Below are 16,692 nucleotides of genomic sequence, written 5' to 3'. Positions count from 1 at the left end.
GAACTTTCTTAATTGTTTGTGCTACATGTAGGTCAAATCATAGGTTGTTATCTATTATTACACCTAGTAGTTTTGTTTGTGAATCGGCATTAATTTTAGTATTATTCCTAGCTGTAATTTAAAAGGTGCTGGGGGGGAATCTTGTGGTTTGGAAGATCATGAGTTTTGTTTTAATGGAGTTGAGTATGAGCTGATGGTTAGACAGTCATAACTCTGTGTCTGAAAATGATTTTTGGGTTATATCATGGAGGTAATGCAGGTTATTAGCAGCACATATAAGTGTTGTGTCATCTGCATATTGGATAGTTGAAGCCAGGTGGGTAGCACCATGGAGGTTGTTTGCAAAAACAGTGAAGAGTAGCAGCCCAACAACTGAGCCTTGAGGTACTCCTAGTGTGACAGGAAGGGGGGGATAGGACATTAAGCCATTTTACAGATTGCTGACAGTCCTGTAGATAGCTTTGGAACCACTGAAGTGCAGAGGGGCTGAGGTTCAATTTGGAGAGTGTATTTAATAGTTTGGGATGGAAGACTATATCAAAGGCCTTGGACATGTCTAGAAAGACAGCACAGACTATTTTACAATTGTTTCTGAGTTGGTTGATGGTACTGGTGAAACTGAGGAATGCAATTTTGGTAATATGATGGGGGCAAAAACCATGTTGACATGTTGCTGAAGGTAAGATAATGAATCAGTTGGGAGTGGATACATCCTTCAAGGGGTTTAGATAGTGGGGAAAGAATAGCAATCGGTCTGTAGTTGGTCAGCTGTGTGGAATTTCCACCTTTGTATAAGGGGATAATATGTACGATTTTCCATACTGCTGGGACATGTTGTTCTGCTATGGGCCTATTAATAAGGACCTATCTTTGTGGCTGATATTTGTGAGACATATTTAACCTCTCAGAGTACTTCCATATCTATCTGGTGACACTGTGCAGGCCACTCCTAATAGCCTTGCTCTTGGTCAAACTACCATTTGGATTAATAGTATCATTACACAGTAAGACTGGATACCCATTGTTAAGGGCCTTAAAGTAGCTGATAAGGAGTGGCTGGTGGCAGTCAAAACTACCTTATAGTCTGGGCAGAAGGGGGCATAGCTAGTAAACCCGTGCCAGCCTTTCCTAGGGTGTGTGTGTGTGTGTGTGTGTGTGTGTGTGTGTGTGTGTGTGTGTGTGTGCGCATGTGTGTGTGTCAGCTACTTGGGCAGGGACACGAAGCACTGGTTGGACAGAGAGGGTGCTGGAGGTCTAGGCTTGGCCAGTCAGCTGAGATCTCAACTCTATAGCTGTGCCAGTGCAGAGTCTTAATGGGGATCTGGAGAAAGAGAGAGAAACCAGCCCCAAACTGACTGTGGTCTCTGTGTGGTCTTAACAGAAACTGCACTTTACTGTGTGTGTACTTGTCATTGTCCGAGTGTATACATCCCCCACTGTTGCCAGTGGTGAGGATTCAGGCTCCTTGATTACTGGGCCAGTGCTGGGGCATCACACTGTCCACTCAATAAAACCTTTACCAAAAAGCATTTTTTGCAAAGGGTAAGCGCCCATACACTTCTGGACAGTGAGTCCCCACATCCCCAAAATCTACATTTGCCAAGTTCATGGTTACAAAAACATGAAGAAGGGAGAAATCTCCCAAAATAAACAAATCACTGCTGGTGCACAGTTAGAAACTGCAGTTGCAGTGATTCTGTACAGCTATCCATACTCCATTTCCAACTTTTTTTTATCTGAGAAGAATAGTTAAAAAAGAAATAGTTCTGTACAGGATCTGTACTGGTTCAAATACAATTCTGACCACAGACAAAGAGTTGCTGACCTGGAATAAGACTGAAAGATGGAATAATTAGACATAGAACTTACTGGATGATAGATTTCTTGACCCACCTGGTTTGCTTAAAAAACTAGATAACAAGTAGAAACTGCAGCTGCAGTGATTTTGTATGGATATCCATACTCCATTTCCAACTATTTTTTTTTTTATCTGAGAAGAATAGTTAAAAAAGAAATAGTTCTGTACAGGATCTGTACTGGTTCAAATACAATTCTGACCACAGACAAAGAGTTGCTGACCTGGAATAAGACTGAAAGATGGAATAATTAGACATAGAACTTACTGGATGATAGATTTCTTGACCCACCTGGTTTGCTTAAAAAACTAGATAACAAGTAGAAACTGCAGCTGCAGTGATTTTGTATGGATATCCATACTCCATTTCCAACTATTTTTTTTTTTATCTGAGAAGAATAGTTAAAAAAGAAATAGTTCTGCACAGGATCTGTACTGGTACAAATACCATTCTGACCACAGACAAAGAGTTGCTGACCTGGAATAAGACAGAAAGATGGAATAATTAGACATAGAACTTACTGGATGATAGACTTCTTGACCCACCTAGTTTGCTTAAAAAAACTAGATAACAAGTAGATGCAAACTGTAGTTTGGTCTCAAATTTTACCATTAACCTCTTACGTTCTGTCTTGCATCCAAAGGTATATATATATATATATATATATATATATATATATATATATATATATATATATTTATGAACATGATCTGCCAGTTTCTGTTTCTTAGAATATTGTCATGTCCCTTCAACATACTGGTCAAGCTAACAGAGTAACATCTGAAGAAATTAATAGCTTCTGTCATTACTCACTCATCATGGAAAATCTGCATAATTCTTAGAATGCATTGCAAAGGGATGACTGCAGATGGCCTTTTCTATATTCCGGCATTTTTCATTCTATAAATGCTGGGTGTAGAATATATCTATACAGATGTCACTTCTGGTAAATTGTCACTGTTGCCTCAACAAATCATTCATATCCAGTAGCTGTGAAAAGTTACACCAGCTAGTAACCTATACACATCCTTAGAAACCTAATTCTTCTATAAAAAATCAAGATGAAAAACATAAGCCAAACAAATATTCATATATTTTGAACAAGAAATGCTATTAAAAAGTACAAACACCATTGTGCTGTTCAGTGAAAAAAAAACTATTTTAATACATTTAAAATCTTTTTAACCTACTGCATTAAAAAGTAAACATTTAGTTAAGGAACAGGACAAGCTTTGCTACTGCAATACTGTAGGGCATGTTATATAAAAAATATATATATGAAACAATTTTAGAAAAATTTCTCAGAATTTTCATAAATAACCTTCCATATCTCAGAAAGACAGATGTTAACATCAGCAGAACCTTTTTTCAGCCAAATATGAACTTTCATATGACTGAGAGGGGGAATGGCTTTTTGATTACTTGTTTTTGGCACATTTTACACAGCTGTGAAAACTGTAGGCCCAACTTCAAAAGACCTTCTCACAGTGGAAGTGACCACTTACACTGAGAGCAGGTCTTTTGGAATCTGGTCCCCAGTGTAAGCCTGTTTATAGACGGGCCATAAATTGAAGTAAGTCACTCACACTCACAGCAAGTCTTTCAGAATCAGGGCAGACCTACACGGAGGACAATTCTTTTTGAATCTTGCCCTAGCAGCCCTACACCTATCTGTAAAAAAAAAATATATATATATCCAATAATTCTCAAGCTGTACAAGTTACAGTGAAAGCATTTTTCACCATTATCTCAATTTATAGATGGCACCATGCCAAAGTTTGTAATTCACTTATTTTTGGCAACACTAATACAAATATGGGCATTCTGTATATTTTTATACTGACTAACACAATTACCTCAGTAGCCTGCAACTCTAATTACAACAATTATAACAACAGATATAAAATCTATATAACAAATAATTAGCAATGGTTACTATATCACATATAGTATATAACAGACACCAAATAATAAACAGTCGCTATATCAACTATAGTATATCCTAGTCAAAGTATAATTTTGCTTTTCACGACCTCCCTTTTACATACTGACACCCATTTAAGGAAGCCAACCCTAAACAATGTACATATACTACAAAGAACTGTAGGTGATAAATAGAAATAAAAAAAAAAAGATGCAATAGGTGAAGATGAGTTATGGCATATTGCAAGAGATTTATGGTAGTGTTGTAAAAAGTACTTTCCCAGTGATATCACTTAAACGCATCTACAACATATTCGTACAGTAAAAATAAAACAACTTATTGCCATAGCATTACAAATGTGTATGTTTCACTTCAGAAACTAACTTAGCTGCACAGTAACACAAAGTAGGAAAAAAAAATATTTCTGTGTATTTCATAGGGAGTGACAGTTTCAGTAATCATGCTGCAGGTTTGAAACACAAATGGATGTCATGAAATATTATATGGTACCATTTACAAGAATATAATCAATGTTTCTGGTGGAAGGGAAGCTTGCTCACGAACATGTTAGTTGCTCTTTAACTTTTTGTTATACTGCAGTGATTTGAAGCCAGACAATTTAGTACATGTTTACGTGTGCATGCACGGCATCTAAAATGCAATTTTTATAAACTGTAGATCATTCTACACTAAAATACCTTAGGGTTTCCAAGTTGGACTAACAGGCACTCTGCTTACCTGTGGAAAGCAATTTCAAGTTATTTCCCTAAGAAATCAGGAAATTATTTATCAGTTTATATAATCTGTAAATTATGCTTTCACTGGGGAAAAATGTAGAGTCAAATAAGTTATGAATGCGTTTAGTAAGCATTGCCAGAATGAAAATATCCAGTTAGGAATAAAGGGCCACACTTTCACCTCCTAATACAAAGAGTTTCAAGGTTAAACAGATAAGACACTAATGTTAACAATTAGATTTAGAATCTGTCATATAAGCATGGAAACAACAAAAGAAAAAATGACTACTCAAGCTTTATCCCAGAAAATGCTTAGCCCTGATTGATAAACAGGACATCCTCTTGCTGTCTTTCCTCTCGTGATTGTAATCACAGTATCTGTAGAAGGTGCTTAGCACTATGTGGGCAATCTCTTTAAATTGAAAGCCTATATTATAATCCTTTGCTTACAGAAAAGTACCATGCAAAGCAAAGGTTTTAAATTATACACAATGAGACAATGCTCATGCTTATTGGGCCCTAAATGACTGACAGACAGACTACTTAGTTTCATGACAAATGAAGAGTAAAAAATGTATTTCATTATTTAGGCAATCTCAAAAAAAAATACAATCTCCTCATTTTTCTCCACTGCCACACTTAGATTCCACATTCATTTCCATTTTTGATGTTTTACTGGCACAACCTTTCTTAGACTGCCTACCTAGTGACAGCAGTTTTGCTTTGGCATCTAATATTCCAGTCAGTGTAGCTAGTCACCATTTGCTCTTCTACCACCCAAGAAAGAATTTCCCTGTAAGGAGTAATTCTTCTAGTTCTGGCTAGTATGGCAACTATTGATATAACTGTACTGCTGCAGATTAAGGGGATTATTTCTTTCTTTCTGCCTCTTTCTGCAAATATGACAGTTTTTTTAAAAAAAGCAGAAAATTTGTATTTATTTATTTAAAGGATGAGGGTACTGATGGTGCATTCTCTGTTTCTTCCAAAATATGCCAAAAGATAGCTATACTTGAGAAAAAAAAACAATAAAACAGTATACTTGTATCATGCTGTGTGCATGTGTTTTATATATGTATATATGCATATGTGTGTGTGGTTATGTAAGCAAATGTTAAATTTAAAAACAGCAGCAACAAAAATTGGTAACCATATCAAATACTGACTTTACTTATTCTTTGTTGACCAGGTTATTCCCACTAGGCTAGTAGCCTCTTTGCAGGGGAGACCTGAAGTAATATTTATTTATTTTTTAGTTGTATTTTACATTTATGGACCGGGATAATCCGACTGGATACATGTCCATTTTCAGCGGAGGCCTGGGGAGAAAAGCTCCACAATGATGACGATAATAATAATAGTAATAGTACAATGGTATTCCAAGAGAGCAAAGGATTTAGATACATTATTTCAGACAGTTCACCACAGTAGGAACACATAGGCATATGCTAAAGGTTAATAGAGCAAGAAAAAATATGAGATAGATCTTTTCACAAATTTAAAGCACATTACGAAAACTATAGTATACAGAAAGGATAAACTCAGCAGGCATAAATTTGATGCAGTTGGGCACAGTTTTACTGGCACAACCTTTCTTAGACTGCCTACCTAGGGCATTTCTAGGGTAGATTTGGCCAGGGCATCAAGTAACTTCCCCTTCTCTTCATTGGTATGAGTGGAACCCATTTTGCATGAGCACGTCTTGTTTCTGTTCCAGGTACAGAGGCAGCCTGGAGAAACAGGGAAACAGATGAAGACAGAAGGAGACCAGAGAATGAGTGCAAGATTCTGAGGAGATGTTTCAAAGAAATCTGTTGGATGGAGATGAGTCAGCAAATGATGGATGTATAATTACAACTCCCCCCCCCCCCAGTCAGAAGGGTTGCGGAATGATTTACTCAAAGAAATGATAATGCAGAGTCAGCTAAAAAATAAAGGAGATGTTTCCTGGGGGGACATTATGGAGAAAATACACAAGAAGGATGACAGAGACAATCCTGAAGAATAGTGGTGAGATGGAAAAGAAAACATATGCATAGAAAGTAAAAGAAAGCAAAAGGGAAGTAGTAGAAAAGAAAAAGGCAGAAGAAAATGGAAGTATGTGGGAAGGATTCAAAGTAAAGGAGACAAAGAAATGGACAAATATGAAGTATAGGACAGTTTAATAGCACTTTTGGGTGTAAAAGCACATGAGGTAAGAGTGTTTATTCTTATTAACACAGACATTTTCTGACATTATATTTGAGACTGGTTTTAATGGAAAATTTTCTTGGAGAAGACGAAAAAAGAAAGACCATAACTATGGAATCTTTATGTGATAAAAGCAATTAACAAGAAACAAAAAAGAAACTTCATGTACAACTTCAAACAGAAGTACAAAGAGACATTGAAAGGACATTTGAAAACGTTATGTGAAGAAGTACTGGACATTGCAAACATTTGTGGGGAAATGGGACATGTAAGAAAAAGTTAATTGAAATGTTAATAAATGTCACAAAAATTGAAATTTATGGGTGGATTTTAAAAATGAAAACAAAAGTAAGGAAAAAGAAAGAGAGAGAGAAAAATTAACAAAGAGAAGAAATTTTAAAAGTACTAGAAATAGAAGAAAAATTAGAAGAGAAAAAAATAATAAAAAGGACATAGAAGAAGGCTCTGAAATAAGTGATGTACAAGATATAAACTGGGAGGAGTAAAAGAAAAAAAATAATTCTATTGTAAAGGGTAAAAGACAGAAAAAGAAAAGGATGAAAAAGAATATATACAGCTAATGGTTAAGGGTTGGACTTATGGTTAAAGTGTTTGACTCAGAGATACAAGGTACAACATTTGATTCTCACCTTTGGCAGGGAAACTGGCTAGGCTTAGAATGGAACATTAAGGCAGCTAACCTAATAATTACCTATGAACCTATGAAACCACGAATCTAAGAAAAAGGGAAAATGAAATTTTGAAAGTGCTTTCTGTAAATGTGATTAGTATTAAGAATACAGTAAGAAGAATAGGGATTTTGGAGTGGTACAATACATGTGATGTATTAATAAATGAAGAAATATTACAAACAGAGAAACTAGGGGGAATAAAGATAATCTGGAATTTGGAAAATGAGAGATGTTCTGCAGTATCCATACTGCATAGAAATACAGTAAAGATATTAGATGCAGTTTAGCAAAAATGGGAAGATTAACCATTGTAGATTTAAAATGGAAGGAACAAGTATATAGAATTATAACATTAATGATTATATTAATTGTAAAGAAAGGAAAGCTTATTTCATCAGATTTTAGACTTTGTACTGATAAATATGAATATTATAACAACAGGAGACTGTGATTTGAGAGGCAAGCGTAAAAAGAAAGGAAATGATATAACAAAAATGTTAGAAGTTATAAGATGTGGTAGGTTAGAACTTTGGGGAAAAATGTCATGGACTTACAAAAGGAGTATGTATACAACTGATATAAATAATTTTATAGTATCATAAGCTTTGGTTATGTGAGAAGGTGAGGTAGTTGAAATGGGATTTTCTGATTCTCTTGCAATACGGCTAAAGATAAAGGAAAACAAGTAATATATAAAACTAGGCAAAGGAATAAAACGGATAAATGAGAAAGCATGGAATGAAAACGGAAAGAGACTCATAATACATTTATGGAAAGACCATATTACTATGAGAATATTTTATAAAAATGGTTTGAATTATGGATGATGTTTAAGTAAAAATATAAAAAATGTTTTTTATACAGTGGCAATATGATATGAGAAAAGTAGAGAAAGATAAATATAAAATAACATATAAAGGTACATTTGAAGATTTAGAACATAGTGATAAAAAGTACTTCAGAAAAAGATTTATATGAAAGAAATAAAAAACGCAGTAATTATTTAAGCAAAATATTTTACAAAGGAAAAGAGATGAAGTATTGAGTTACTTTAGCAGATTAGTAAAGGAAGATGGTAGTGTAATAAAAGAAATAAAAAATGTAAAAGGAGAAATAGGAAGAACTTGGGAAAAGATTATGAATAGTGTAATATAATATGTACATGAAATGTTTAAAGAAACAAAGAAAGAAGGTAGTGAAACTAACATAGAAAGTAAAAAGTTGACAGCAAAAAAGAATAAGGAGTTAGAAAATTGAGATTTCTTTAAATGAGCTAGATAAAGTATTAGGACAAGCAAATATAGATTTGGCTGAAGGACCAGATGGAATAAGGTAAGAAATGTATAAAAAAAAAAATTAAAAAAATTCTGAATGAATGGTTAAATGATTTTATGTATAATAATTATGTAGTGGAATACTTAAATTCATATGGAAGAAAAAAGACAGAAGACAATTAAAAAAAAACTGTAGACCGATATTATTGAATAATAATAAGATCTTTATGAAAATAATACAAAAAAAAAGATTTGAAACTAAAATGGAAAATATTATTGAAGATAGTATATACAGTATAAAGGGGAAGGGCTGTCAAGAATTATTAATGATAGTTCAAGAAATTGTAGATATTATAACAGAAAGGAGGAATCATTATAAGATATCCTTATTAAGGCATTTGATACACTTGGGCATGAAATTCTATGGATAATAATGGAAGAATATAATGTAAGTGAGAACGTTAGGAAATTATGAATGTCAGCATATAGTAATAATAAAGCAAATATACCTGTAAATGGCTGGTTAAGCCAAGAGGTGGAGATGAAGAGTTGTGTAAGGCAAGGATGCCCAATGAGTTGTATACTCTTTGCATTAGTTATGAATGTGATAGTATGTGAAATAAATTACAAAATGAAGGAAGCAGGGGTATATAACATCTGAAGCATTAAGAATTCCAGTCCTGTTAGCATATGCAGATGACATTATAATAATTGTAAAAAACAAAATTTGGATAAAAAAGTAATAATTTGCACAAATGGGTGTCTATAGGTAATAGAGATGGCTTTAAATAAAGAGATGGTTCATAGTGTTTACTAGACTAAGGACCACAAGGGTCTTTTTAAGCTAAGCCATGCATCCCAAATCTCTGACAAGTTCTGATGCCCTTCATAAGTGTAAACATTGGCCTTGGAGATAAACCATTTACAGGTTACCTCTTTGTATTAGAGAAATAGGTGCCAAACCAGGGATGAATTTCCATTTACCCACCCAGTTGTCCAAGTTGCACTTGAATTAGGTTAGGTAGGAACTCTGCTTCACATGGATGGGGAGCCTGTTACATAGATGGGGTAGTCTCTGGAATACATACCTATCTTTCAAGCAGATCCTATTTATATGACAGGCAAGGTTTAAGTCTTTAGACCGGGTAATTCTGGTGTCGTTTGTTATGTGGATAAGCAGGAGGTCCATCAGAGTGGGGTCTGAAAATGCCCTGTATGCCAGGCATAGATCTCCCCTCAAAAGCCTGTAGGAGACTGAATACAGGGATAGGTCCTTGAGGCGGTCTGTATAGGACATGTTACTTATGCTCTATATTCTTTTAGTGAGGAACCTCTGTGGATGTTCCAATTGTTGGATATGCCTGGTTAGGTACATACCAAAGGGGGCATTGTACTCAATGATAGGTCTGATGAATGCTGAAAACAGTGGAACAATGACTTCCTTGGACTTAGATGCCATAACCTTTGTTTATAAGTTGCCCAGCATAGAATGATTTCCTCACCACTGTAGACACGTGATGATCAAAGGCTAGATTACTATTTATACGTGTTCCTAAGTCTCTGACTAATGGGTCAACTACTCTAAGGGGTGCATTGTCAACATGATAGTTACCAGGGATGGATGACTTCCCAAAGGATACTATTATGCGTTTCTTGGCATTTAGTTTTAGTCCATGGCTCTGACACCAGTTGGAGAACATTTGTGTCAGTATGAGATTCAATGACAGCTCCTAATTTGCAATCATCTGCAGATTTAGTCAGCCAGAGACCACTGACATTGGCCTTGACTTCTGAAAAGTAAATGCCAAAAAGCAGTGGTCCAAGGATTCGTCTCTGGGGGACTGCACTTATGACTGGCCTCTTTGTAGAGGTGGACTCCCAAATTCTAACTTCCTAGGTAAAGGAAGTAAAGGTTTAGGTGATGTAGTAAAGATAGGGGGTATGTATTTTGAAATGAAAGAAATTTCTGTGTTGGGTATAAAATTTGGGAATAAAGAATGTAAATATAAACAGAATTCAGTGGGGGGAAACAATAAAAGAAATAAAACAAACCTGTCTTTTCTGGAGAACATATAAATTATCATTCAGAAAAAAATTCTTATTTGACATATTCAGTACTGATGGGAAAAATATCATACTTAGTAAGTGTATTTATGTTGCCAACAGTATTTGAAAAGGAATTATTGCAGATATTTTTTTCATTTATATGGTGCTCTAGATTAAACATGGTAAAAAGAGGAGTTTTGCATGTAAATAAATAGGGAGGAGGTTTACATTAACACAGTGGTATATGCTGCTTCATTAAATTTGTATGAAGTGTTAAAGTGGATGAATGAAAAAGATGAGAGATTAGTAGTAAAATAGTATAAATTTACATCATATGAGTTGTATGGAATGAAAGAATAAATGAAACTGATTTTAGAAACAATATTAAGTAAAATCAGATGGTGGTTATGAGAAAAGGAGTGGGGGTTTAATAGGGATGAAAATTTTGTACGACTGCAAGGAAAATGAATATATGTAAACATATTTGTATATCTATACATTTATACATTTATAAATATTTGTAAATATGTTGTAAATAACAATACTTTTCTGTATATGTGTGTGTGGTTTCCATTTGTTTACTGGGATGATCCGACTGGAACAGTGGTCATCATCAGCGGAGGCCCTGGGAGAAGAGCTCCATTCTAAGCTTACATACAAATGATCACAATAAGTAATAGAAATTATAAACAAAATTGACAAAAAAAAAAAAAAAAAAATATATATATATATATATATATATACACACACACACACACACACACACACACACACACACATATATAAGAAAAATATCTATATAAAGGATCCCTACTCTTTTCGATAGTTGCTGCAGGATCTTTTACATCCACCTGAACTACCACCAACTTAGGCAGATGAACCTTGGTTTAATACCTCATCCGAAGGACAGCACACTCCTTACACTGTACTGCAGTGTCAGCAATCTGTCTACCTGGATTTGGAACAGACACCGCAGCCTTCTGCACCAAAGGCAAGTGTACAACCTTTTGTGCTACTATAACTTTAAGAATATCACCTATCAAAACAAATCACAAAAAAAAAAAAAAAAAAAAAAAAAACTATAAAGTGTTTTTGTATTGGATGGGGCAATACCCCCAGCACCCTCACACTCCCAGATTTAAATATACTAACTCTATATTCTCACCAACTTGAAGAAGAGAGATATCTCCTTGCAGATTGCAATAACTGTCTTGCAAGAAACAAAACCTGCACCCGCAGTAACACCTTAAAACCATCCTACCCACACTAATAAGCAAAACACCCACATCAGCCTGTACAACCCACTCAGACATAATGTAACCACTGCATAAATCTTAGACTTTAATATCGTTTAGCATTTGAGCAATCATTTCAATGCAAAATTCAGTATTAAGCAGAGAGGACAAGACTGTTGATCATTTCACTCTTCAACACTTTGCAAAGATTCTCTAACATGAACCAAGTGAGTTAGTGTCCTTTTTTCAGAAGTTTGTGTGACCACCTTCTCCTAGGCCAAGAGATCCAAAGCTAAAAGCATTGACAAGAAAACTGAGAAGGCCCACCACAGATCAAAGACAGAAGGAAAAGCAACCTTCAGGAACCCTGGTGATTCCAGACATAACCTAAACCATCCCATAAGGAATGAAAACTGAGGATAATGGGAGAACAAGTCCTTTCCAGCAACCCACAGGTGAGTTTAACTGTATTGGACTCTGTTTTTCCCTCAAAAATAGGCTTTCTAGGACTGAACCTTACTTGCCCCTACAGGCATTGGGCAGCACTCTTTCTCCCATCCAATTTATGATAAGGTGGAAAAGACTGACAATTAACTTCTGTGTCCTACATTCCAGGTAAACTCTGTGAATGGAGATAGCTGTTCATGGGGTCCCTAAAGGGTCATATAAGACTCAACAGCATTGGATGAATGGATTTCATCAACAAACATTATGAAAATAATAGCTATCTAGCATTAGTTTTGCTGGAATATCTTGCCATACAAGTATTTTTAAGTTATTATTTACAGGTAAATACTAGGCTATCACTTTGCATACTGTTACAAAACTAACCAATAACCAGAGGTAGAATCAGACTCTGTACCTTATATCTGTGAGTTAAAGATCTTAACCATTATGCTTATTCCACCTCCCAAAAATAAGAAAATTATTTCTCAAATTCAAAGCTTCAGAGATTCAAATTGAATGTGTTATACAGACAACAAATAACTGACACAATTCAATGCATGTCATGTAAAAATACATGGTTAAAATTACTGTCCTATACTAACTATATCCTGTCTCCTGTTGGCTTTATATACTATGTACAGACTATTTTTAGAGCTGTATTATATGTACTGAGTGTATAAATATGTACAATTGTATATAAACATCTCAAACTTACTGAACTTCAAGACGTTTGAAAATGTAAACAACTGATGCCCCTCTCCATTTCCTCCTACTGTAAAAATGTTTAGGAGGTTTTTTAGAAGAGATTTGTTCAAGTTTCTTTGTAAAAGTTTTGTAAATTTGATTTGACTTGTGTTTGTAACTGTCAAACTACACAATCAGTTAACACTTTGTAACGAGTCTTGTAAACTACACTGTACTAAGCATATTTTAACTTGGTTGCACCACTTGACTGTAACTATGGCCTGGTCTTGGCTGAAAAAGCTCCCAGTACCAGTCAGCATACCATGTTAACAAATCTAAAATAAATAAAAAAGCAAAGTAAGACACTGGGGATTAGTAGACTGAGCAGCAGATTGTTGCAATGGTAGCAATACTGCAAACATTATACTAAATTGTGGAGGTGAAGTGAGAGCTGAGTCACAGAACAAAGCTCACAGTTTACCTGTCTGTGTCTCCATCATCACATATAGTCATGAGCTTTGAGTATTGACACAGAGGATATGATCACAGATACAAGTAACAGCAATGAGGTCCATTCACAGGGTAGCTGTCCATGATATAGTGAGGAGTATAGCAATCCAGGAGGCCCTCAGAGTGTGCCAGTGCTCCTGCATGTGGACAGGAGTCTGCTAAGGAAGACTGGGTACCTTCTGAGGATGATTCATGGGCATCTGTCATGGAAGGTGGACTGAGCACAGACTACTATGAGAAGGCCCAGGGGCAGACTCAGAACACACTGGAGGCAATATATCCATCAGCTCACCTGGGAAGTCTGGTGTAAACTGCTCAGCTTGCTACCATAATGACTCTCATTGGACAAGTGGTTAAGAAATGTAATGGATAATGAATGAGCCATAATATGTTCTTCAGCTGCCCCACTTTGGAGAATGGTGTAGCTATGAGTTCTGTGGAATGGTGTGTCATGTAGTTCTCTGTCTTGGGGACAAGTAGGGCCTCTCCATAAATGTGGGATGCTCCAGTCTGGGTTTGGTGAGGCTAAATCCTCATGCCACCAGGGCAAGGGTGCTCCTTGCCCTTTCAGTCTGGTCGAAGCAGTGAGATAAGGTGGGGCACAAATAACTTCATTGCCTACCTGCATGAAAACTCCATCTTGTTGGCTCCTGCCCCAGGGAAATTAGGAAAGTACACATGTGAAAGTAAATGTACCATAACAGTATATGTTCAAACTGATCACTGTTCAAGAACCTTAGCTATATGGACATATCCTGCCAAGGATCAGATGCCTGTCCACCTTCCAAAACATCAGAGGATCTTCCACGTGCCTGTATGTCCATTGCAGCTTGAGAGCAAGCCAGTATAAATTAAACATATAATTGTCAAAATTCAGAAATAAGAGTGGCCAGAGCCTTGCCAACAAAGTATGTGCTTCAAAAAGACAGTAAGATAGGAATAACTGTCTTGGCATAAAAAAAATTCTAAGGGAGGGATTTTGAATTGCAACAGTGATCTAGTCAAACATCTACTGTTACAGTAAATTTACATACACAAATGTACTATGTTCATCATTAGATTACTGTATGCAGTAGTCTAAGCAATATGGGATGAATGAATACCAGACATCAGAAAAAGGTAGCAGAGAGAAGGATCAAAGTCCAAGAGCCCCTGGAGAATAGTCCTAGCAAAGCCTGCTCTGGACTTAGAAAAAAATCCAGTTTTATAGAAGGAGCCCTGGAGCAGAACTTCTTTAACTGTCTGTTGTAAATGGAGACAATCATATCTGTTTGAGGAGTTTCCCACAGTCAGACAATCTCCTGGAAGATCATGGGATGTACCTTGCATTTGTGGCAGACTGTCATGGTTCTGCTCAACTTGCCGGCAATAAAGTTCTGCTCTGATGGAATGTAAGTGGCCTATAGGAATAGATTGAACTGCAGGGCAAGTTCCCAGGCAAGCACTAATAATCTGCAAAGTGGGAAGGATCTGGTTCCCTCCTGCTTGTTTATATAGCACATGACTCTACTGTTGACCGTGAAGACTAAGAGTGGTCATTAGGCCAAAGATTGTTCAGTGCTTTTTATGAACTTTCATCTCTTTGGAAACTGAATGCCATGAAAAATCTATTGTATCTTTGGCTACACAGAGAGTATGGGTTGGGGTTAGAAAGGTAGGCCTGGATTGAGAGAAAACTGATTCAGGTACAAATGAAACTCATCCTTGATAAAACCGAGCACTGGACTTTGAAAGGAGATGAGGGGTGTTGTGTCCAGAGAAATTTCAGGAACCACTGGCATTTTCTCATATGTAGCCTGGCCAGAAGAATCATGAGAATTGTAGATGCCATAAATCCTTATATCCTGGGTCAGCCCCTGGCTGTTGTGCGATAATCTTCCAAGAAATAAGTGCAAACTATGACTGATGGAGAAGCTGAATCCGATCATTTACCCCATCATGTAGGGTCCCTAATGATATGTTTACTCTTTTGTGGTAGCTCATGAAATAAGTCATGGTATCACTTATTTTGCCTTTCATAATGATTTTATTATTTTACTTTTAAAGCATATGCAATACAGTTCTTCCATTAAGATCTTCAGGTTGCAAATATTCATCAGATTTGTTTTGCGATAAACATGCAAAAATATTTTTCTACCTCCGGGGACAAATATAGTATATACCAAAATCATTACTATGCTGTTTAGTCATAACATAAATTGCCAACACCAGTGTTTATTTTTCCTTTACAATTACTTTTTGAAGCAGTTGAAGTGCTCAGTCAAAAAACATGCAACACAGAATTGTAAATTACTACTCAAAATTCAAACTACAGCTATTCCCCTAACTGTGTAGCTAAAAAAGCCTACCTATGTATAGCTTATAACTGAATGTCCAGAAATTTTGCTCAGAAAATGCCACAAAAAATGCTAAACAATTTTAATGATATTACCCTGAATTGGTAGGTACTTCCATATTAGAATAATACATGCTGCAAAATTATTTTATAAGTAGTTTCCATAAGAGGTAGGTATATGTCTCACAGACAGGATGCAAATAATCAGAATAGGGGAAGTTACCTTCACAAAGAGATCAGTCATTAGTGGAGTCCTCAGGGTTCTGGACTGGGACCTTTCCTGTCTGGCATCTACTTTTGCAAAGTAAAACCCAATTCCAAAGGACTCTGGCTGACCAAGATTGCAGATAACGGCAAGCTAGAAGCAGTCAATGAATCCCAAATAACTTGGCCATCCTTCAGGAAGGTTTGTCTGAAATAAATACCTGTTGCCAAAATCATGGACTGAAACTAAATGACAAAAAATGGATTACTGTATCCTTTGGAAAGTCATCTATCCCAGGGAGCTACCATATTGAGAATACGCCCCTAAGAATTGACATAGTTGTTTGGGATTTCAGAATGTATGTGGACAGTGACCTAACTTTTAATCAACATGTGTCTATTGATGTAAGAAAGTCCATCTATACTGCACAGCTTATAAACAAAGAGATTGCATCTAGATCTAGGAATGTCACGGTCCCCTTTACTCAGCCCTCATTAGGCCAACCATTGAATATAATGCCCCCATTCAGCATGTCTCTGTTCGGACACATGGAACAA

Source organism: Protopterus annectens, chromosome 16.part0, assembly GCF_019279795.1.
Source record: "Protopterus annectens isolate FY-2018-M chromosome 16.part0, PAN1.0, whole genome shotgun sequence".
In the NCBI taxonomy this organism is placed as follows: Eukaryota; Metazoa; Chordata; order Ceratodontiformes; family Protopteridae; genus Protopterus; species Protopterus annectens.
The sequence above is the reverse complement of the archived record's forward strand: the minus strand, read 5'-3'. Positions refer to the sequence as shown.